Here is a 23512-nt window from a genome sequence, read left to right as displayed (position 1 = left end):
GTTCATAAATTTCAGCATCCATTATCTTCTGCAAACACCACCCGATCACTTTACCTTCCAAATATTTGACAACAGCTGCTCAGTCACCTATCCTGCGCTTTGGGGTCTTCCCGTGAAGTTAACACAACTTCATCTTCTTAGCCTGTTTATTGCATCGTTTCCTGCTTCAATGTTTTTTCCGAACTTTCATGCTATTCTTGAAACTGTTTTCTTCTTGAGTTTTTTCCGGCCTTTTTTTTTTACTGTCGGTGACGTAGAAACCGGGGGTCCCCGAGTCCCGAGGCCAAGACAGCAGAGTGCCACGTGGCACCCACCCTCGGGGATTATCTCCCCGGGATTCGAGAAGACCAAGTTCCGGGAGAGGGCGCTCGGGGCCATGAACAGTGGTCCCTGAGTACCCGGGTTCCCCGAGGTCCGAGATGTCCAAGTTCTGGGAGATGGTGCTCGGAGCTATAAACAGTGGTCCCCGAGTACTCATGTTCTGCGAGGACCCAAGTAGACATAGTTCTGGGAGAGGGCACTCAGGGCCATGAACAATGGTCCCCGAGTACCTGAGTTCCCTGAGGATCAAGAAAAGGCATATCCGGGAGAGGATGCTCTGGGCTATGAACAATACTCCCCGAGCACCCAAAGTTCACCGAGGACTTGAGAAGCCCCTTGCTGGTAGATCCCGCAAGGGCTCGGTGGTGAGATGAAAATTAGTGAGAGGCCCGATGCAGCATTTAAGAGTGAGCGTGGCTTGTCACTTCCAACCACTCCCCCCACGCCTGTTGTCAGCCCCTGCCACTCCCTGGTAGGGAGGCGTGGGAATATTTAATGCGGTGGGTCCCATCGCGCGTCATCCGGCGCGCCTCAAGATAACGTCGCAGGGCTCGAGGCATATCGCCTACCGCCCTGCTGTGTCATGCTTGCTCTGACCGGACGGGCACACGGGGTTGCTCGGTGGCTGCCCAGCGGGCCCTCCCCACTGCACCCGCTAAAAAGCGGGATGATGACGACAGGACCGGACGGGGGCGCATTTTCAACCCTCCCCGTAACATCAAGCTGCAACCCATGATGGTTGCTTTCCATTTATGGCACCTTGAAACTTGTGCCATCCTTTCTGGGCACGCCAGGCTGCCCTGACGGGGTATCAGAAGCGGCGGGCTCCCCGGGAGGGGAGGAGGACTTCAGAAGGTGAAGCAGAACTCGCTGAAGATCGACTAAGTCTCACGAAGAACAAGACACACGAAGCTCTAGACTTAGACAGAAATCCTTGTAACACAACAGATCCTCAGAGAGGCATTTCCAAAAGCATTTATAGCATACACACAGGAGTAGGTATTACACTCCGTGCGGACTAAGCCTGTCTAAAATCCCCTGAGCATTTATTTCCTCTAGCATCTGATCATCCACTCTGCCTGTATCTCATTTACTCCCATTTAATTCACATACGAGGTAGATTCAGAATCATCCCCCCGGCCGAATCTAAAAGGGGGTCCCTCCGGATCCCCACTTGTGGAGTTCATCCTCCGACAACTGGCGCGCCAGGTAGGGGGGTTGCATCTCTGGGTCAGCTTTGATTTCTACAGAAAAGATGGCACGTGGACATCGTCTCCAACGCACCGGCTCCAACTCCAGCGAAGAAGTGGAGCCCATCGCTCAGGAGGCCCCAGTTTCTGCTGCTCCTCAGCAGCAGCAGCGGTCCGCTCGTACAGCACTCCCCTCCCACGGGGACAACGGTGCTGGGCCCAGCAGGGCCACCGCCGCTATCGCAGGCGAGCCGCTTAACCCTCAGCAAGCGGTAGGCGCCCCTGCCGCGAGATCCATGTCTGGACAGCGCCGGGTACCGTTGCGGCGCAGGCTCGCCTTTGGTGACGCCAGCCCTGGGAGTGCGTTGCTTGCGGTGCAAGCACTCCTCAGGCACCCGCCTGTCCAGGCAGCGGGGGAAACCCCAGAAGGCTGTTGGCTGCAGCAGGTGGCCGCCCTGGTGGGCACAGCTCACCGGCAGATGCTAGCCGAAAAAGCTCCCGGGCCACCTCCCACCGTGGCGCAACCAAAGCCGGTCCATCTTCGGGTGGTGGCACAACCTGCCGGGGGGCCTCCAGGCGGAGTGCCGCCCCCCCTGGCCACAACCAGAGCTCAGGACCTCTGCTTACACCTAAATGAGCGGAGGGCCATCGAAGATACGCGCGTCATCCTTGAGCGCCACTGAGAGTCCCGGCACGAGGCCGAGGCAGAGGACCAGGCTTCCTCTATGCCGGCCCGTGACCGCCGGGGTTCCCCGGCGCGCCAGCGTTTGCCTCCCAAGGATGCTACTCGTGCCGCGGGATACGGCACTGGCTGTCGCACGTTCACCAACGAGCTCTGTCGGGTCAACTGGCCCATGAAGTTCAGGCCAGAACTACCGGAGAAGTACGACAGGTCCATCGACCCCGTCAAATTCCTCCAGATCTACACCACCGCCGTTCAAGCGGCGGGCGGTAGTGAAAAGGTTATGGCCAATTACTTTCACGTAGCCTTGAGGTTGTTCTGCCTGCTCCTGGCTTATAAACTTACCCCCAGGATCTATTATTTTCTAGGATGATCTTTGCCACTAGTTCTGTGAGGAACCGTCCAAATAGTATTCTAATTAATCATCAGGAGGATCATTATTCATAATCACAACCTCGACGATTAATCAGAATACCATTCCGGTAGTCCCGGCACGTGTTTTGTGCCCAGGATCGGAACACATGCCTTCCAACTCAAATATCACAACACAGTTTAATAGAGAGCAAGTAATTAAACTGGATTACAATCATTAAACATGCAACTGCTTCCACAATTTACAACAAAAGAAGAACAGCAACAACTAAGCAGCGGAAGAAAAACCTATACAACAAAAGAGTATGGAGCCGTATGCCCTTAGGCTCCATACCAAAAGCGTCGGAGTTCGGAGCAGAATGTGCTACTCCTGCCCGCCACCCGGATCGGCAGGCAAAAAGTAGCCGAAAACCGCCTCTTCCTCGCCGACCTGTGAACCTGAAAGCAACTTAAGGGCAGCACCCTTAGTACGAAGGTACTAGCAAGTCTTACACAGTATGAGTATATATATATTCTCGACTCCAAGGATCATGCATTTAAAGCTGTAGCAAGGATTAAGACATGTTTAAGTTCATTAAGCGGTAAGCAACCTAGATTCTAGGTGTAAGCAACTAACTTAACCAACCACCAACTCAAACCCTGCCAACCAACTGACCATAACAGATATGTAAACAACAAGTGTATAAAAGTAAACCAATACCACCAAATCACCGACCACAAACCGACCAAACCACCCAATCCAACCATGCCACAACCCACATCGAAACTCTACGACCAAAATATGGTCGCTCGGTGGAGATAAGCAATAGCGATGCTCACGACCGAGAGCGCGGCAGTTCGAACTGATTATACACCCTGCAGGGGGATACTCCTGGACCCACACGACACAGGGACCATACGGCTTGTGCCACCCGCTAAGATGCGCACAAGGGGGTACCCGTGACAACCTTTCCCAACCAGGCCCAACCATATGGATCAACCATAGCTCGGCGAGGCGGTATTAGAACTACTCCTCGAGCAAACTAATACCGCTAAAAGCCCGGACTCAAACCGGACTCACACCGTCTATGACGAGGCCCACATGACCACGTCTGCGAAGGTAATCGGCTCGCCTACCATTATATCAGCATGTGGTGAGTAAGGTAAGTGCTAAAGCCGACTACACCGATGATCGGTGCTTAACCGGTGCAAGCGGTCTACGGTGTCCGGGTTCCCTTCCCGAACTGCCTGAGGACTCCTCGTGAGCAGATGACACCCCTAACACCGCCCACACCTCGTCTCAACTCACCACTCAACAACCGACACATCATCAACATAACCACAAATGTGAACAGGTAAAAAGCCCTAGGCTCGCGACAACGGTGGACGCCGTCGTCGACTTCTACCGGAAAGCCTAAGTACCACTAAGCATAGCGAACTAAAATCAGACTGCGACGACACCACTAGGCTCCAATGGAATAACACATGACACGTGACCGAAATAGAAGAATGCATAGGCATAGGTTCTACCCAACTCGGAACCCGACACATGCAATGTATACATAAGCGTAGATAACATATTAGATTTTCAAGTAGACACGGTGCAATATGATAGATGCTTGCCTTGCTGCCCTAGCTGCCGCTCACAGCTACCCGAGTCACGATCACCACTGCGGGAACCTTCGGGGACAGCCTCGTTCGCCTCGTTCGCCGGGTCAAAGTTCCCTAAAAGAATCACGCGTGCAATGTAATGAATATGAATGACATGCAATGACGGAGGTGACATGCATTATGCCCTGCGCTTAAAACATCAAATATTTCCTAATTGCAATTAGCGTTAACCATTTAAACATTTCCTGAAATACTTTAAAGCACAAACCAAAGCTTAAACCAAACTGGAAAGTTAATTATGCTTAACACGAGGGTGTATATTTTTACTGAACAGGGCACAATTTAGCAAGACTCACAAAATTGGATTCATCAATTTTGGAGCTACCAAGATTTAACTATGAATTATCCAAGCTTAAACATGTTTCATTTATTCAATAAATTACAGCACACATTTCATGGTCACTGGTATTTTTAATGGATAGATCATGTCGTAATAAAGCCAACAAAATTGGTTTCATGAATTTTGGAGCTCTACATAATTTCCTATGCATATTTCAATATTTCAGCCGATTTATCAACTCAACAGATATTAAATTCGCAATTTCTGATTTCCTCACATATTAAAACGGGCCCACGCCTTTTTCTACCGGCACCGATCTAGCCCAAGCCACTGACCAGTGGGGCCGGCTCCCTTGACCGAACTCAAAATCAGCCACGGCCGCTGCGCGCGCGCAACTGGCGGATGGCCGGCGGCCCTTGCAGTGGCTGCCGGCGGCAAGCGGCAGCCAGAACGGCTCGGCCGAGGGCGGAAACGGTACTAGCGCGAGCACACGGTCATGGTGGGGGCACACGTCGACGCCGGCGACGGCCGGAGCACGGCGAGCGGCGGCGAGGGGCAAAACTAGCACGGCGGCGGCACGGTTTTGACGCGCCGACGGCGAACGGCGACGCAATAAGCCCGGCCGAGCACACCTACACGTTCTACGTGAGCGTGTGGACCTAACGGCGCGGCCAAACGCCGAGGAGCTCGACGGTGGCACGGCCGGCGGCGAGAGCTGTGGCGCGGCGGTGCTCAGTCCTGCGCGAACGGCCGCGCCGGCAACAGGCCAAGGCTGAAAAAGCGCGGGCAAAGGTTTCAAGGGGTCGAGGGGGAGCTCACCGCGGGATTGGACGGGTCAGGGAGGGCTCGCAGCAGCAAGATCGACGATGAGGTTGGAGAACCGGCGGTCGGCGCCGTGGCAGGTGAGCTCGAAGTGGCTCGGTCCGGTGAGGCTGCTCCAAGCTCCTGCAGGTCCGGAGTGGTTGGGCAACGACGGACTTCGCTCGGCGGCGGTGGAGCCTTGCTGCAGCGCCGGCTCGGGGAAGAAGGTGCTAGCTTTAGCTCTGCGCGGCCGCGAGAGCAGGAGGGAGGAGCTGCTCGTCGTTTTGCTGAGAGAGAGAGCACGAGAGAGCTATGGCTGTTGCTGCTGAGCTGCTTGCGCGTGGCCGAGACAGCAGAAGAGACGGGCTGCTGCTGCTGTTGCTTGCGCTCAGTGAAGAACAAGCAGTGGAGAGAGAGAGCAAGGAGTGAGAGGGTGGCTGCTATGGCTGCCTGCTCGAGTGTGTGCTGTGTGCATGTATGTGCTGCTGAGTATGCCGGCGTGTGTGTGGTATGGGTGATGGCTTGCAGTAGAAGGAAAGGGAGGAGGAGAGCAAATGGCTTTTGCCTGCTCGGTTGCTCCTCTGCTGGACTCAGTGGAGAAGGGAAGAGAGAGATGGCGTGCTGCATTTCTCTGCTACTCCTGTGAGGAAGGATCGGGAGAGCTTGAGGTGGCAGCTTTGCTCAAGGCCAAGAATGGCTGCGCCGACCTGCTCTGCTGTGAAGGAAATATGAGAGAGAGAGAGAAGAACAGCAACAGTGAAGAAGCTAGATAAATTTTGGTGTTAGTTTGTACTAGTGTCTTCATTCTCTCATTTGTTTTCTCCAATTTCTCTAGTGGTTGAAAAGTCATCACAAAATTCAAGGATCAACTTTGCTGGATTCTATAATTCATGTGCAACCCATTTTAACTTATTTGACCCAGAATGCTTGAGCCAATTTTGAATAAAAATTGTTCAAAGATGCTATCTTTTTTAACTTGTGATAATTTTTATGCCTTCTAAACATTTCCCAAAAATTTGGGAAAATTCATCTATATTCTCCGCATATCATGTACTAATTTCTAAAATTGTTTCCAGCCCTATGTTGTATAGTAATATGGTGAGTTGCTTAACAACGCATCAACTAATATTGATTTTTACAATTTGCTAAATTGAAAATTGCATGCCTAAAATTGCTCAAAACCATTAAACATGATGTTAATGGTACTCACGATGCTTAATTATCTAATTAAGGATTTTGGGCTGTGACAAACCTCTCCCCCTTAAAAGAATCTCGTCCCGAGATTCGGGTGAAGTGCAGGGAAGAGAGCAGGGAAAAAGGGTTCCCAAGACTGGGTCTATAATGGCATCACTAGGTGATACGGTAACTTTACATGTCATATTTCCTAGACCTCAGAAAAAGAAACCCTGGTCTCTAAGTGCCATATTCACCTAGACAAGTTAATCTTATAACAAGGGCATCACAAGATAACTAGGTAGGTGTCATGTGAGCGACGGTGGGGTCATCATCCTTTCTCATCTCAGTTCACTGACATGACAAAGTTACAACCCTATTCAAATTCACGAGATAACACAGGTGAGGGTGGTCCCCTTGGTGACTTGATGGTGATTGTGTACATATATATCAGAGAAACAGGAATACCAGATTCCTACTAAAGCAAAGGGGGGTGTGGGTGGGACGATTGTAATGTATGTCACAATCTTTATTGATAAAAGAACGCGACGCACCAGCATCCAAAAGTATGGTCACGGCATAAGAGTTCACTAACAGCGTACCCAAAGGAACGCCGTTTATCCCTTTGTGACGACAAGAAGAAAGAGAGGTGAAAGGTCAAATTCCAACTAATGCTATTTCGCTATGTCGGATATTACTCGTTTGGATCCATAACATTATTTATTAGGGCAATTGCATGCAAATGAGCGACAATGAAAAATGAATGCATGCATGAATGCCATGGAATGATGCATGCTCGAACCTAGCTACCGCTTCTTTCTCAAAATAAGAACCGCACCTGCAAGCATCAAAATCACAGGCAGTATATAACATCCAGAACGTACCCTTCGCGCTAGAAAGGGTAAGAGCGCGAACGGCCCTTGTACCTCATGCCGTACAAGCGACAATCCATACGTCGACAACGACGTATTCACTTCCCGTAGACCCTACGGAACATCTCGTGTAATCGCCACACGAGTAGACGACCATGTCTCCCATCGCATGGTGGATGTTCATACGCTATTGCTAGCGTATTCACTTCCCGTACGGATCGCCGTACGGGACACGCCGGGCCCCTGCCTCGCATCCGACTGAGCCCTCGGTGATTAACCGCCATCGAGCGTCGTACCTTACCTGCCGACGATGCAAAGCCGAAGATGCAATGCTCAACATGAATCAATGCAGGGTCGAAAGCAAAATAACGTGGTATAAGACATATAAACGCCACTCATAATACGCATTTTAACTTAGGGGCATAAACGATAGCAGTTTAATACATATTAAACATGAAGAGGCGTAAACATAAATTGTGGGTTGTTTAGGTGGAGTTGTCGACTTACTAAACAACGCACTAATTATGTTTAGGCTACTAAATTAAACCAAGCTCTGATACCAAGCTGTGAGGAACCGTCCAAATAGTATTCTAATTAATCATCAGGAGGATCATTATTCATAATCACAACCTCGACGATTAATCAGAATACCATTCCGGTAGTCCCAGCACGTGTTTTGTGCCCAGGATCGGAACACATGCCTTCCAACTCAAATATCACAACACAGTTTAATAGAGAGCAAGTAATTAAACTGGATTACAATTATTAAACATGCAACTGCTTCCACAATTTACAACAAAAGAAGAACAGCAACAACTAAGCAGCGGAAGAAAAACCTATACAACAAAAGAGTATGGAGCCGTATGCCCTTAGGCTCCATACCAAAAGCGTCGGAGTTCGGAGCAGAATGTGCTACTCCTGCCCGCCACCCGGATCGGCAGGCAAAAAGTAGCCGAAAACCGCCTCTTCCTCGCCGACCTGTGAACCTGAAAGCAACTTAAGGGCAGCACCCTTAGTACGAAGGTACTAGCAAGTCTTACACAGTATGAGTATATATATATTCTCGACTCCAAGGATCATGCATTTAAAGCTGTAGCAAGGATTAAGACATGTTTAAGTTCATTAAGCGGTAAGCAACCTAGATTCTAGGTGTAAGCAACTAACTTAACCAACCACCAACTCAAACCCTGCCAACCAACTGACCATAACAGATATGTAAACAACAAGTGTATAAAAGTAAACCAATACCACCAAATCACCGACCACAAACCGACCAAACCACCCAATCCAACCATGCCACAACCCACATCGAAACTCTACGACCAAAATATGGTCGCTCGGTGGAGATAAGCAATAGCGATGCTCACGACCGAGAGCGCGGCAGTTCGAACTGATTATACACCCTGCAGGGGGATACTCCTGGACCCACACGACACAGGGACCATACGGCTTGTGCCACCCGCTAAGATGCGCACAAGGGGGTACCCGTGACAACCTTTCCCAACCAGGCCCAACCATATGGATCAACCATAGCTCGGCGAGGCGGTATTAGAACTACTCCTCGAGCAAACTAATACCGCTAAAAGCCCGGACTCAAACCGGACTCACACCGTCTATGACGAGGCCCACATGACCACGTCTGCGAAGGTAATCGGCTCGCCTACCATTATATCAGCATGTGGTGAGTAAGGTAAGTGCTAAAGCCGACTACACCGATGATCGGTGCTTAACCGGTGCAAGCGGTCTACGGTGTCCGGGTTCCCTTCCCGAACTGCCTGAGGACTCCTCGTGAGCAGATGACACCCCTAACACCGCCCACACCTCGTCTCAACTCACCACTCAACAACCGACACATCATCAACATAACCACAAATGTGAACAGGTAAAAAGCCCTAGGCTCGCGACAACGGTGGACGCCGTCGTCGACTTCTACCGGAAAGCCTAAGTACCACTAAGCATAGCGAACTAAAATCAGACTGCGACGACACCACTAGGCTCCAATGGAATAACACATGACACGTGACCGAAATAGAAGAATGCATAGGCATAGGTTCTACCCAACTCGGAACCCGACACATGCAATGTATACATAAGCGTAGATAACATATTAGATTTTCAAGTAGACACGGTGCAATATGATAGATGCTTGCCTTGCTGCCCTAGCTGCCGCTCACAGCTACCCGAGTCACGATCACCACTGCGGGAACCTTCGGGGACAGCCTCGTTCGCCTCGTTCGCCGGGTCAAAGTTCCCTAAAAGAATCACGCGTGCAATGTAATGAATATGAATGACATGCAATGACGGAGGTGACATGCATTATGCCCTGCGCTTAAAACATCAAATATTTCCTAATTGCAATTAGCGTTAACCATTTAAACATTTCCTGAAATACTTTAAAGCACAAACCAAAGCTTAAACCAAACTGGAAAGTTAATTATGCTTAACACGAGGGTGTATATTTTTACTGAACAGGGCACAATTTAGCAAGACTCACAAAATTGGATTCATCAATTTTGGAGCTACCAAGATTTAACTATGAATTATCCAAGCTTAAACATGTTTCATTTATTCAATAAATTACAGCACACATTTCATGGTCACTGGTATTTTTAATGGATAGATCATGTCGTAATAAAGCCAACAAAATTGGTTTCATGAATTTTGGAGCTCTACATAATTTCCTATGCATATTTCAATATTTCAGCCGATTTATCAACTCAACAGATATTAAATTCGCAATTTCTGATTTCCTCACATATTAAAACGGGCCCACGCCTTTTTCTACCGGCACCGATCTAGCCCAAGCCACTGACCAGTGGGGCCGGCTCCCTTGACCGAACTCAAAATCAGCCACGGCCGCTGCGCGCGCGCAACTGGCGGATGGCCGGCGGCCCTTGCAGTGGCTGCCGGCGGCAAGCGGCAGCCAGAACGGCTCGGCCGAGGGCGGAAACGGTACTAGCGCGAGCACACGGTCATGGTGGGGGCACACGTCGACGCCGGCGACGGCCGGAGCACGGCGAGCGGCGGCGAGGGGCAAAACTAGCACGGCGGCGGCACTGTTTTGACGCGCCGACGGCGAACGGCGACGCAATAAGCCCGGCCGAGCACACCTACACGTTCTACGTGAGCGCGTGGACCTAACGGCGCGGCCAAACGCCGAGGAGCTCGACGGTGGCACGGCCGGCGGCGAGAGCTGTGGCGCGGCGGTGCTCAGTCCTGCGCGAACGGCCGCGCCGGCAACAGGCCAAGGCTGAAAAAGCGCGGGCAAAGGTTTCAAGGGGTCGAGGGGGAGCTCACCGCGGGATTGGACGGGTCAGGGAGGGCTCGCAGCAGCAAGATCGACGATGAGGTTGGAGAACCGGCGGTCGGCGCCGTGGCAGGTGAGCTCGAAGTGGCTCGGTCCGGTGAGGCTGCTCCAAGCTCCTGCAGGTCCGGAGTGGTTGGGCAACGACGGACTTCGCTCGGCGGCGGTGGAGCCTTGCTGCAGCGCCGGCTCGGGGAAGAAGGTGCTAGCTTTAGCTCTGCGCGGCCGCGAGAGCAGGAGGGAGGAGCTGCTCGTCGTTTTGCTGAGAGAGAGAGCACGAGAGAGCTATGGCTGTTGCTGCTGAGCTGCTTGCGCGTGGCTGAGACAGCAGAAGAGACGGGCTGCTGCTGCTGTTGCTTGCGCTCAGTGAAGAACAAGCAGTGGAGAGAGAGAGCAAGGAGTGAGAGGGTGACTGCTATGGCTGCCTGCTCGAGTGTGTGCTGTGTGCATGTATGTGCTGCTGAGTATGCCGGCGTGTGTGTGGTATGGGTGATGGCTTGCAGTAGAAGGAAAGGGAGGAGGAGAGCAAATGGCTTTTGCCTGCTCGGTTGCTCCTCTGCTGGACTCAGTGGAGAAGGGAAGAGAGAGATGGCGTGCTGCATTTCTCTGCTACTCCTGTGAGGAAGGATCGGGAGAGCTTGAGGTGGCAGCTTTGCTCAAGGCCAAGAATGGCTGCGCCGACCTGCTCTGCTGTGAAGGAAATATGAGAGAGAGAGAGAAGAACAGCAACAGTGAAGAAGCTAGATAAATTTTGGTGTTAGTTTGTACTAGTGTCTTCATTCTCTCATTTGTTTTCTCCAATTTCTCTAGTGGTTGAAAAGTCATCACAAAATTCAAGGATCAACTTTGCTGGATTCTATAATTCATGTGCAACCCATTTTAACTTATTTGACCCAGAATGCTTGAGCCAATTTTGAATAAAAATTGTTCAAAGATGCTATCTTTTTCAACTTGTGATAATTTTTATGCCTTCTAAACATTTCCCAAAAATTTGGGAAAATTCATCTATATTCTCCGCATATCATGTACTAATTTCTAAAATTGTTTCCAGCCCTATGTTGTATAGTAATATGGTGAGTTGCTTAACAACGCATCAACTAATATTGATTTTTACAATTTGCTAAATTGAAAATTGCATGCCTAAAATTGCTCAAAACCATTAAACATGATGTTAATGGTACTCACGATGCTTAATTATCTAATTAAGGATTTTGGGCTGTGACAAGTTCGTGGCCAATTTTCAGGGCACCTTCACATGCCCCGGCTTGGAGTGCGACCTCCATACCGTCAAGTAACAGGAGGGGGAGACACTGAGGCGCTTCATACAACGCTTCAGCCAGGCCGACAACACCATCCCGCGGATCACCCCCCAGACCATCATCATCGCCTTCTGGCAGGGCGTCCGCGACGAGCGAATGCTCAAAAAGCTAGGTACGCACGAGGTCGAAACCACCGCAGAGCTGTTCGCGTTGGCCGACAAGTGCGCAAAGGCGGCGGAAGCTCGGGCGTGGCATGTCCTGCGCCCTGAGCAACCCGCAGCCGACCAACTAGGTTCTTCTCGCTTCGACAGGCGGTAAAAGAAAAAGAGATGAAGGCATGACGCTGCCCCTATCGTGCCCGTAGAGGGCCCTGTCCGCAGGCCGGCACGCCGGCAGCCGTCGACAGGAAGCCTACTCCCGCGAAGGTGCCCGCTCCCGTGAGGCCCGAGCCAGGCAAGTGGTGTGAGATCCACCAGACTGACTGGCGCGACCTCACAGAGTGCTGGTCGGTTAAAGGCCTTGTTGAGCGGTGCCAGAAGGAGCGCGAGGAGCGCCACAGGGGCGGCAACGACAGAGCCGCCTTCGAAAACCAAGAGCTCGGGTTCCAAGAGCCCGAGCACACCATTGCCTTCATCGATGGAGCCACATACACACCCTCCTCTCATCACTACGTCAAAACCATGCGGTGTCAGGTGTTCTCGGCGACCCTGGGCGCTGCAGCCGCAAGGCCCTTGAAGTGGTCGGACACCCCAATCACCTTCAGTCTGGCGGACCACCCCGCGAGTACTGCAGGGGTGGGGCGACTACCTCTCATAGTGTCCCCCACCATCTGCAATATAAAGGTCAGCAGAGTGTTGATCGACGGGGGTGCAGGCCTAAACCTCTTGTCCCAGGAGGCCTTCTAAAGGCTACAGGTGCCTTCCAGGCGCCTACAGCCATCGCTCCCCTTCTACGGAGTGACACCCGGGCACACCCTGCCCCTCGGGCAGGTAGAGCTGCCCATCACTTTCGGGAGCCGGGACAACTTCCGAACGAAGAACGTCATCTTCGATGTCGCGGAAGTCCCTCTCCCCTACAACGCCATACTCGGGCGCCCGGTGCTCGCCCGGTTCATGGTGGTCACGCACTCCCCATCTCCGTGCCCGCCAAGACCGGTAGCCCTGTCTCCTGCGCCGAGCAGCTCTACTCGGCCTTGGTCTCTGCTCGGGCCGAGGCCGAAGGACATCCAGGGGGCCCAGGACCCTCTTCATCCAAACAACGACTCGCCGCCGACGCCTCTATCCCTACGAAGGAGTTCATGGTGGGCGAAGACTCGTCCTAGATCATCCGGATCGGTGGTGACCTGGGCAACAAATAGGAAAGCGCGCTCGTCGCCTTCCTCCGGGCTAACATCGACGTGTTTGCATGTCAGCCGTCCGATATGCCCGGGATCCCTAGGGAGGTGATCGAGCACCACCTTGCTGTGCTTCCCGACGCACGGCCGGTGAGGCAGAAGGTCCGGCGGTAGGCGCCCGAGCGCCAGGAATTCATCCGGGAGCAAGTCAATAAGCTCCTTGATGCCGGCTTCATCCGAGAGGTCCTCCACCCAGAATGGCTGACAAACCCAGTCGTCATCCCGAAGGCCAACGGCAAGCTTTGCATGTGTGTCGACTACACCGACCTAAACAAGGCTTGTTCGAAAGATCCTTTTCCTTTACCCCGCATAGATCAGATTGTAGATTCCACTACGGGGCACAATCTTTTATGTTTTCTAGATGCAAATTCGGGTTATCACCAAATCCGCATGGCCAAACAGGACGAGGAAAAAACTTCTTTTATTACCCCAGTGGGGACCTACTGCTATGTCTCAATGCCTTTTGGTTTGCGCAACGCTGGATCATCATTCCAGCGGGCCGTGCGCATTACCCTTGATTCGCAGGTTGGCCACAGAGGATGGGCAGCCGCTCCCAAACGCGTGGAACATCGAGCATCTGCACTAGTTTTACCCATAAGACGGCATGTTTGTGCTCGGGCCAACCAGGCCAGGGGTCCCCCCTGCCCAAGTTGGCCGAGGGCTGCCACCAACCATTTAAGTTACCACTTCTGTACAAATTGTCAATATACACTCTTATTCCGAGTTTTTCTCTCTGGAATCCATATGTTTAATCTGTTTAGTGAGATGCTTGATTTGTGCGAGAAAAACACGCTCTCTCATTTTTCCCATGGATAAAACGGATCCCGGTCGGTATGCGCGCAGGTTGTAGCTGCTGACTTAAGTCTGTTGTGGTAGGCTATGGTGTCCGGTTGCATGGCAGTACCCCGAGCACCACCAAGCCTCTGGGGTCTTGAGTAATTCTACCGCTTGAGCAAAGAGTGGTCGGGATCGCCTAGACCCTAGGGGCTGGCTGTCGGTGCTCAGTCTGGTCAGTCCTACCCCGGGCACCACCGAACCATTGGACCTCTGGGTTATGCCTCTGTCTGTACACTTCACCGGTCTGGGTATTCAAGAGGTCCAATGTCAAAACGAGAGCAGTCTATAATGAGTACCGCACTAACAGAGTGCACCAAGCAAAAAGCCTTTTCCTATTTCCTAAGCTTACAGATCAATGATCAAGAACAAAGCAGCCTAACCGTAAGGACCTCAGTGCCCAGGGCGCTGCTCGAACCTACGGGGTCCTCAGGTAATCCTACCGCTCGAACATGAGTGGTCGGGACCGCCTAGCCCCTGGTTCTCTCACCTGCTTTCCTGTACTCAGGTGCTAAAAGGACATCCTGAGGCTTAGGCACTCCGTACAAGGGAACCAACATTCCCAGACGCCCCGAGCTCGGGGCATCTAACCCTCCTGGATCGGTCGGCCGGAAGGCTGACAGCTGTCCGGTGAGTGACTAAAATTATATGAATTTCCTTTCATACATACGCAATAAACTATTGTTCCTGAGTTATCCTCGGGACCCTCGCATTCTAATCTGTTCAGCAAGACAGTCTCCTCATGCGAAAAACCCTACCCACATGCTCGCTTTTCCGAAACGACAAAAATAGACAATGGTCGGTGTACCGTACAGGCGGCGATGGCTAACCGAGGTCTTTTATGGTGGCCGTGGTGTTCGACTGGCTTGGTAGTACCCCACGCACTACCGAGTCTCTAGGGTTCTTGGGTAATCCTATTGCTTGAACAAAGAGTGGTCGGGACCACCTAGACCCCAGTGGTGGGCTGTCGGTGCTCGGTCTAGATAGTCCTACCCTGGACACCACCAAACCGTAGGGACTCTTGGCCCCATTTCCGCCCGCACGTGTCTCCGGTCTACTTGTTTGGGAGGTCGCAGAGTGGAAAGTGTTCATTGATCGTGGCGTGCACTGTGCTGGATGGACTTATCTCCCGAGCAAGGAAGTTTGTGTCTGTGTCTATGACTTAGCAGCTGCGAACTCGCGAGGGCTCGGGGGCTGGACCTTCGGGGGGTCCCACTACTCGTACGATGAGTGGTTGGGGCAACCTAACTCTTGGGGGAAGAAGGTCGGGCTCGGTCCGGCCAGTACCTCTCGGGACATCAAGCAAAAAGCAAACAATATAAAGATGAACGCAGTGGAGTTTTGATCCCAAAGAAAGGGTTCTATTATATTCAAAGGAACCATTCTGGAGGGGATCACTCCCATATTTACAACATTCCAAAAACAAAAAACCAAACTATCTACAGGCTCAGGCGGAGGTGAAGACTCGTCGCTGCGGTCGTCGCTGTTCGGTTCTGGCTCCTGCTCCCGCATAAAAAATGCTGCCACCTCAGCGGCGGCGTCGCAGACGGCTTCCCGGGCTGCGGCTTCCTCGGCCTCGACCATGCCCTGCTGGACTGCCAGAGCCAGCCCCTCCCGGGATGCTAGCTCCTACACCGCGCCTGGAAAGGCCTCGAGGTGCTGAACGATCTCTGCAAAGCCGAGGGCGATGTGGCCAGTCGTCTCCTTGTGCAGCGACTGCTCACCCACGTGCACATGCCCGAGCCCGGCCGCCTTCACGGAGTTCCGTGCCTGCTGAAGGATGTCTCGCATCATCAGCTTCACGTTAGTTCGCTCAGCGATGACGGTCTCGAGCTCATCCTCTGCGTTCTTCAGACGGTCCTCGAGGCTTGTGCCACTGGCGACGCTGGCAGGGACGCCCCTCGCGGTTGAGATCTCGCAGCGTTGGGCGGCCACCTCGGTCTGAGCTCGCTGGAGCTGCTCGGCTTGGACCTCAACGGCCTACTCTTGGGCAGCCAGGTCGGCCTCCCGCTTGAAGACCAGCTCCTCCCGGGCGGTGAGGGCCGACGATGCCGAGGCCGCCTCCACCTCGCGCCGCGTGATCTGCTTCTCCCGGGCATCAAGGGCCACCGTCGTTATTTCGATGTCGGTCTCGCGTACCGCGACCTCCTCCTCCTGGTGGAGGACTTCGGCGTGGCCACGCTCGAGCTCGTCGTTCTGGTGGGCCAAGTCCGCCTGAGCAGCCCGTGCAGCCTCCTCCCTTTTCTTGGCCGCCTCCTCCTGGGACGCCAGCTGCCGCTCCCGAGCAAGCAGCTCGGCGGCGCACCTCTGGAACACCTGGTCGCACTCGGTCGCGACCTGCTCCATGCGCCTGGCCTTCTCCTACGCAGCGACGGCTTCGTCACGGGACTCCTCCAGCGCTTCCCGCTCCTCGGCCACCTTGCGCATAGACTTCTTGTAAGACGCTCGGGCCAAGGCAATACGGGTCTCCAAAAGTTTCCCGACCTCTTCCAGCCGACCCCTCTCTTCAACCAGAGCGGCACGCTCTTTGTCAAGTTCAGCCCGCTCTGCCGCCACGGCCACTTCGAGCCGCCCGATGACCTCCCGGGCGCTTCCCAACACCTCTGGGAGGGGTTCTGGGGCCTGGCTAGACGGTGGCCGGGGGCTGAGTCCCCTGCGAGCCCTCTCTACAGAGGCGCTCGGGGTCCCCGATGGCTGCTGCGCTCGCTCCTTCCTCGGAGGGCTCGGGGCAGGCTCGATCGGCGCCTGCTGCTCGAGACCGGCCGGGGCCCTCGGCTCAGGGCTGGCTGGTGCCCTCGGCTCCGGGTCCACTGGCGCGCTTGGCTCTGGAACAGGCACGCTTGGCCCCGAAATAGGGGCTGGCCTCGACTCCTTCGGTTGCCTCTGCCTCCTGCAGGTTCCTTGGGCGGCCCAAAAATAAAAAAGGTTAGTAGCAAGCCAAAATAAGGGCAGATGTGCTCGAGACAGAAAGGGAGCTTACGTGGTCTTCGGCCTGCGGTACCGCCACCGAGACTTCGAAATCTGAAAGTCAGGTTTCTGCGGCTTCGGTCTGGGCTCCGCCTTCCTCCTCTTCGGGGAAGGGCTCGGGCCCTCGGGCCGTTGTTGGCCAGCCCCAGCGGCTACCTCGAAGCCTTTCTCCGACGGCTGGTTGGTCCGGTCGCCAGCCGGTGCATTGCCAGCCGGGCCCTGGCCCTCGGGCTGCTGCGCCCTAGATCTGGCCTCCGTCCCGGACTCCGCTCCCGAAGATTGGCCACCTCGGCAACCCTCCGTCGCGCCGCCGGCCGCCGGCCGTAGTCGCGGAGGTGACGGCGACGACGATGAAGACGGCTGAGGGACGTATACCCGGGGACACTTTCTGTTGTCTCCTCGAGCCGCCGGCCTGCTACCTTCGTTGGCGGTGCCCCACCCTCCGTTGTCATCCACCCTAGGGATCTGTATGGTCCCGAGGTTCCTGCGCCCCAGACGATCCACCAGACCTTGGGCGTCGAACTCTGGCATGGACGCCTGCAGCATCGTACGGCCTAGGTCCACGTGGAGTGCCAGCTCCTCTCGGGTCAGGACCGCTCGGACGAGGTCATCGATGCCGGTCACCACCTTCAGTAGGGTTGCCAGCGCCCCCTCGTCGAGGTCCCCGTCCGGGCCGATGTGGGTCCTCGTCAGGTCGCCCGAGCCGGTGTACATCCAGGCAAAGCGGGCTTGCTCCCGCAAAGGGGCCAGATGGTGGCGCAGGTAGTCGGCGACCACCATCAGCGAAGTCAGCCCCGCCCGGCGCAGGTCGTCGATGCGGTTCAGCACCGGGCGCAGGCGCTCATCCTCCACGGGGCCGCCTCCCAGGTCTGCCTGTGGGGTTCCACCGACGCTTTGGGTAGCGTGAGGCGGTCATGGGGGCTGACGTCGACGTAGACCCAGTCCCGGCGCCAGTCCTCCCATTTGCTGCGTAGCACTTGCGTGATGTAGAGTTCGCCGAGCCCCTTCCCGCAGGTGAAAGTTGCAGCAGCCGACCACCTCCACCTCGCCGAATCCTTTCCTGTTCCCAGCCGCTCAGAGGACGAAGAAATGCCAGAACAGAGCGACCGACGGCGGCACTCCCACGAACATCTTGCAGAAGTGCGCGAAGATCGCCAGCATCACCACCGAGTTCGGGCTCAGGTGGGCCAGCTGGATGCCGAATGTGTCCAGCACTTTGAGGAAGAACGTCGAAAACGGCGGCACCAGTCCAGCGGCGACGAAGAACACAAAGATGATGATCTGCTTCGGCCGGTGCGTGGAGGGTGTAAAGTTCACCGGCGTCACCACCGATGTCTCCCGCTGGCCGGTGGGCCCATCAGCTTGCGGACTTTCTCCGCCCCCTCCTCATTCACAATGCGGGACTTCGGCAGAACGCTATCGGAGCTCAACGTGTCCCGGCGGCTGCTTCCTGCCCTCAGCATTTCTTGGGGGGGAGGAGTGTGCTGGAGGGGTTGAGGAGAAGGGTGCGCTGCGGGCTGAACAGGGTGAGAACTCCCGGGGCGCAAGGAAGAAGAAGAAGACAGGAGGCGGCTATCGCAAGAATGACGTGAGAGGCAACGGTTCGCTCCCCCTCTCCTTTTTTATATCCTAGGGATTTCAGACAGCACTTTCCACGGCGCATCCTACGAGGTGCATTCCCCACGATCGGCGTGGTTGCCAGGTGAATCTTCCTCGATCCGTGCGGTTGCCAGGCGCACTACCTTCGATCCGCACGGATGCCATGCGTGCCTCCCGCTTCGTTATCACTCTCCTCGGAAGTCAGAAGGACACGCGTCATTTCGGTTTCCCGCTTGGGCCGTACCAAAAGCCTGGGCCAGAAAGACTACGAACACAGCAAAACTCTAGCGCCTGAGAATAGGCCACGTGGCCTCGATGCTGGGATTGGCCTCGAAGAAATAAGGGCCCCATCCGCAGTCTCTAGGCCATCGCCTGCTAAAGGGCCCGGGGGCTGCTATCGGTGACATGGGAACCGGGGGTCCCCGAGTCCCGAGGCCTAGACAGCAAAGTGCCATGTGGTGCCCACCCTCGGGGATTATCTCCCCGGGGTTCGAGAAGACCAAGTTCCGGGAGAGGGCGCTCGGGGCCATAAATAGTGGTCCCCGAGTACCCGGGTTCCCCAAGGTCCAGAAATCCAAGTTCCGGGAGATGGTGCTCGGGGCCATGAACAGTGGTCCCCAAGTACCCGAGTTCCCCGAGGACCCGAGCAGACACAGTTCGGGGAGAGGGCACTCGGGGCCATGAATAGTGGTCCCCAAGTACCCGAGTTCCCCGAGGATCAAGAAAAGGCATATCCGGGAGAGGGTGCTCGGGGCTATGAACAGTAGTCCCCGAGAACCCAAAGTTCCCCGAGGACTTGTGAAGCCCCTTGCCGGTGGATCCCGCAAGGGCTCGGCGGTGAGATGTCAACTGGTGAGAGGCCCGATGCTGCATTTAAGAGCGAGCATGGCCTGTCACTTCCAAACTCTCCCCCACGCCTGCTGTCAGCCCCTGCCACTCCCTGGCAGTTAGGCATGGGAACATTTAATGCGGCAGGTCCCATCGCACGTCATCCGGCGCGCCTCGGGATAATGTCGCAGGGCTCGAGGCATATCGCCTGCCACCCTACCGTATCAGGCTTGCTCTGGCCGGACGGGCATGTGGGGTTGCTCGGTGGCTGCCTGGCGGGCCCTCCCCGCTGCACTCGCTAAAAAGCGGGATGATGACGACAGGACCAGACGGGGGTGCATTTCCAACCCTCCCCATAACATCAAGCTGCAGCCCATGATGGTTGCCAAACCAGAATAAGAAGTATGTACGTATCAATTTATAGCATCCAAATAAACGTGAAATGTGGCAAGAACGCAAGATTAAAGACTAAACTTCTGTTACAGAATATCACTTCAAAACTTTGCTTTCCAAAATAGCTAGTGGTCAGCACTACACTGTGAATATTCTGCCTTAGCATGGAATCTTCTAACGATAGTTCACCTAAATATGAATGAACTTCTGAAGACAATTGATCTGCAAAAACAACAATATTCTGCTACTGAGGGACTAAATGGATTATAACATTATATCTTCAAAACAACATTTATAAGACATGGTGAAGTAGCCCATCCCCTAATGCAAGCGCCTGCATTTCCAACCTGTGCATACAGCTTGAAAGGATCATAACTATGGAGTAATTTTCTTCTTCAGCCAGATTAATCGTACATTTGGATTCTTGGTTTTGATGCATATTTGTCTATTCACCTCACTTTCGAAGACCACCAATGCGTCTGCCTTCTCTTCATCGGTTAATTCTTCCATGGCTTCCAAGTTATCGATACACTTTTCAATGGAATAATCATCTTCACGCCTTCTCTTTTCATTCAGATTTTCCATAACTTTTTCTGTTTGTTCCTTTTTTAGTCCAAGTAGTCTCCAAGAACAACTGCAACTTGACTTTGCTTGCACTTTTTCCCACTATCACCTTCTTGATGTCCTAAATTATGATCGGATGGTGCACATTGAGCTTCATTGGGTTCAATATATTGATTTGATGTCCCTTGACCATCCAAACTTGAAGCAAATGGATTTGTATGCACGTGTTCAGAGGCAGGGGCACGTGTTGTATGCTCTGTTCGGAGGTACTTCTTTTATTTGGAGGTTCCACTCGCTCAGTTGATGTCAAATTTAAATCTCCCATAGCAATGCTTCCTATTCCAAAGCAAAAATTAGCAGCACAAAAAACTGTAAAACTGTTAATTCAGCAGAACAAGAAATGTTTAAAGTAACCAAAAAAATTGTAAAATTGATAAAACTGATATGTTTAAAGTAACTGTAAAACTGTAAAATCAACATCACAAGAAATGTTTAAAGTAACCAAAAAACTATAAAACTGATAAAACGACGATCATAATTAAGAGAATCAAGCAAATTCTTATAACCATAACTTCAAAGGTTCCTATTGCACATGTGGTAGGCCTTATCCTGATCCAGAAGCCAAAAAACAAGTTGAAATGATACAGTGCTGAATTTGAGAGGACTGGTTTCACGAGGATCATATTGGTCTTAACTCTATTGAACAGGTTCTCTACTTTCCATGATCTTTAATATGAGACATGATGCCTCGTTCATTCATGCACTAAAAAGTATCACACATTACAGTGCCACAGGAGAATCCAAAAAAAGAACAACCAAGAAATTAAAGAGTAAGGAACAACAGCACTGTAATGTGCTAAGCACATTATACTCATTTACTAAGCACAGTTGATGGAAGCAGAAGTATTATCCAGATATAACAGTAAGGAACAACAGCATATTTCTTACATAATATTACATAGTATAAGGAACAATTTTACCTTCATATAGAGATGCCAAGTAATTAAAGAGAGGAAAAGGCTTTTGGCGGAACTTCCTCACTTTGGGGTGATCCTATGCAACATAACAATGTAATTAGTACCAAAAAGATTACAAGATTACTATTTCTAGAGAGATTAAATGTCTTACGTTAATAATTTTATCCCAGATTTTTGGTTCAGCAATGATCATGCCCATAGAATCATCCCAACCCGTACCACTCTATTTCTTTGCATCCCTTATTGATTTATAGCTTGCTTTAAGTTCCTTCTCCTTTTCTTGTAGTTGTTGCTTTGTGAAATGTGCTATAGGGAACCTCTCATTGAACTTGATGGTGATACTCCTCCAACCCTCTGATACAGAACTATTTTGCCCTTTGAACTTTGGGTTGTTGTTATGGTCATGTAATATATCAACAAGACATTTCTTAGCTGTGGAGTTCCATGCAGCCTTTGAGACTTCTTTTGACATATCAATTCTATGAAAAGAACGTCCAGTATGTCCAGCATTAAAAAAAAGACAGCATGTCCAGCATTAAAAAAAGAGACAGCATGTCCAGCATTAAAAAAAAGACAGCATGTCCAGCATTAAAAAAAAGACAGCATGTCCAGCATTAAAAAAAAAGACAGCATGTCCAGCATTTAAAAAAAAGACATATCAAAGTATAATGATGTCTCCTACATATCAAATCATAAGCAAACTAGTGAGTACTACTACTTTAAGCATCCATTACACATAGTAGAGGTACCATACTACTTTACAAGACATCATGTTGAAATAATTATTGTAGGCAGCCCACATCTGTAGTGTGATCTGATCTCTGAGAGTACTTCCATCACTTGACTCCAAGTCATTTGGGTAGTTGTCATCACCCTCCGGAACATCAACATAGTCGACTGGTGAGATATTAGTTGGTTGGTCATCTAGCCACCCTTCTTGACCGTTTTGCCCTCTAATTATATTGTGAAATGCAACAGCTGCAGCTGGAATCTTAATCTGAGACTCTATGGGATAGAATGTGCCTACTTTTAGAATCGGAAACCGCTTCTTTAGAACACCAATGGCCCTCTCTATGTGGATGCGAAGTATTGCATGATGATGGTTGAACAATTCTCTATAGTTATCATAACCACTTTGAGATGAACACGCCTCCTGAACTCACTGAGGTGGTATCGAACTCCTCTATATGGGGGCAATAAAGGATGGTGTGTTTGCGTACCCACCATCTACAAGATAGAATTTCCCCTCCAGCACATGAAATCCCTTGCTAAGAGCAGATCTAAGGACCCCTGCATCTGATGCAGACCCTTCCCATCCACATGAAATGAATGTGAAGTTAAGATCAAAGTCGCAAGCTAACATAACATTTTGAGACAGAGTTCCTTTCCTATTCCTATAGGGAGGGGCCTTGTCTTCTGCAATGGTGATTGGTATATGTGTCCCATCGATGGCACCAATGCAATTCTGCACGCAAGGAAAGAAATTAAGGACTTGGCACTCAAGGAAAGAAAAGCTTGGGGAAAGGTATGTGTTTAGTATATGGCTCACCTGAAAAAAGGGCATAAAATGAGGATCTGTTGCAATTTTCGTATGAGTTTGGATTGAACTTGGGAGCTTCACAAATTTTTGAGTCAAGGCAGGAATTATATTGAAAACTTCTATTATTTTCCTATGGATTGTTTCCCCGCTGTGTTGAAAAGCTTTTTGTAGCCTCTGATTGCTAGCATTATGTGAGAGCATGAACATGAACATCCCAAGCTGCTCCTCAACAGCAACACCTCGTGTGTCATGCAACAAATTCTCCCTTCTAAGAAAATTTGACGTGGCTCTAAATATCTCCGGCTCCATGCGGAACTCAACTCTACACCAAATCTCGTGCCCTTCTAGGATTTCCTTAACCTTTTTAGCACCAGGAAGAGAGGAGGTGTGGACGGGCCTTTTCTCTTCTTGTAGGCATAAAAGTAAAGCAGGAACCAGTAAAAGGAATAACTCATTGTCCTCTTCTTCCTCCTCTTAAAAAAATTGCCTAACTTGCTCCTCCCAAGAACCCAT

The 23512-nt window shown here is 52.0% G+C and overlaps 1 pseudogene; it reads right to left on the bottom strand.

The window, feature by feature from the left end:
* Window positions 1-21682: 21682 nt before the first annotated feature.
* On the bottom strand, window positions 21683-23512 carry LOC133928018 (uncharacterized; annotated as a pseudogene).

The sequence above is a fragment of the Phragmites australis genome, chromosome 9, assembly GCF_958298935.1.
Source record: "Phragmites australis chromosome 9, lpPhrAust1.1, whole genome shotgun sequence".
In the NCBI taxonomy this organism is placed as follows: domain Eukaryota; kingdom Viridiplantae; phylum Streptophyta; class Magnoliopsida; order Poales; family Poaceae; genus Phragmites; species Phragmites australis.
This window is presented reverse-complemented; position numbering and strand designations above follow the sequence as displayed.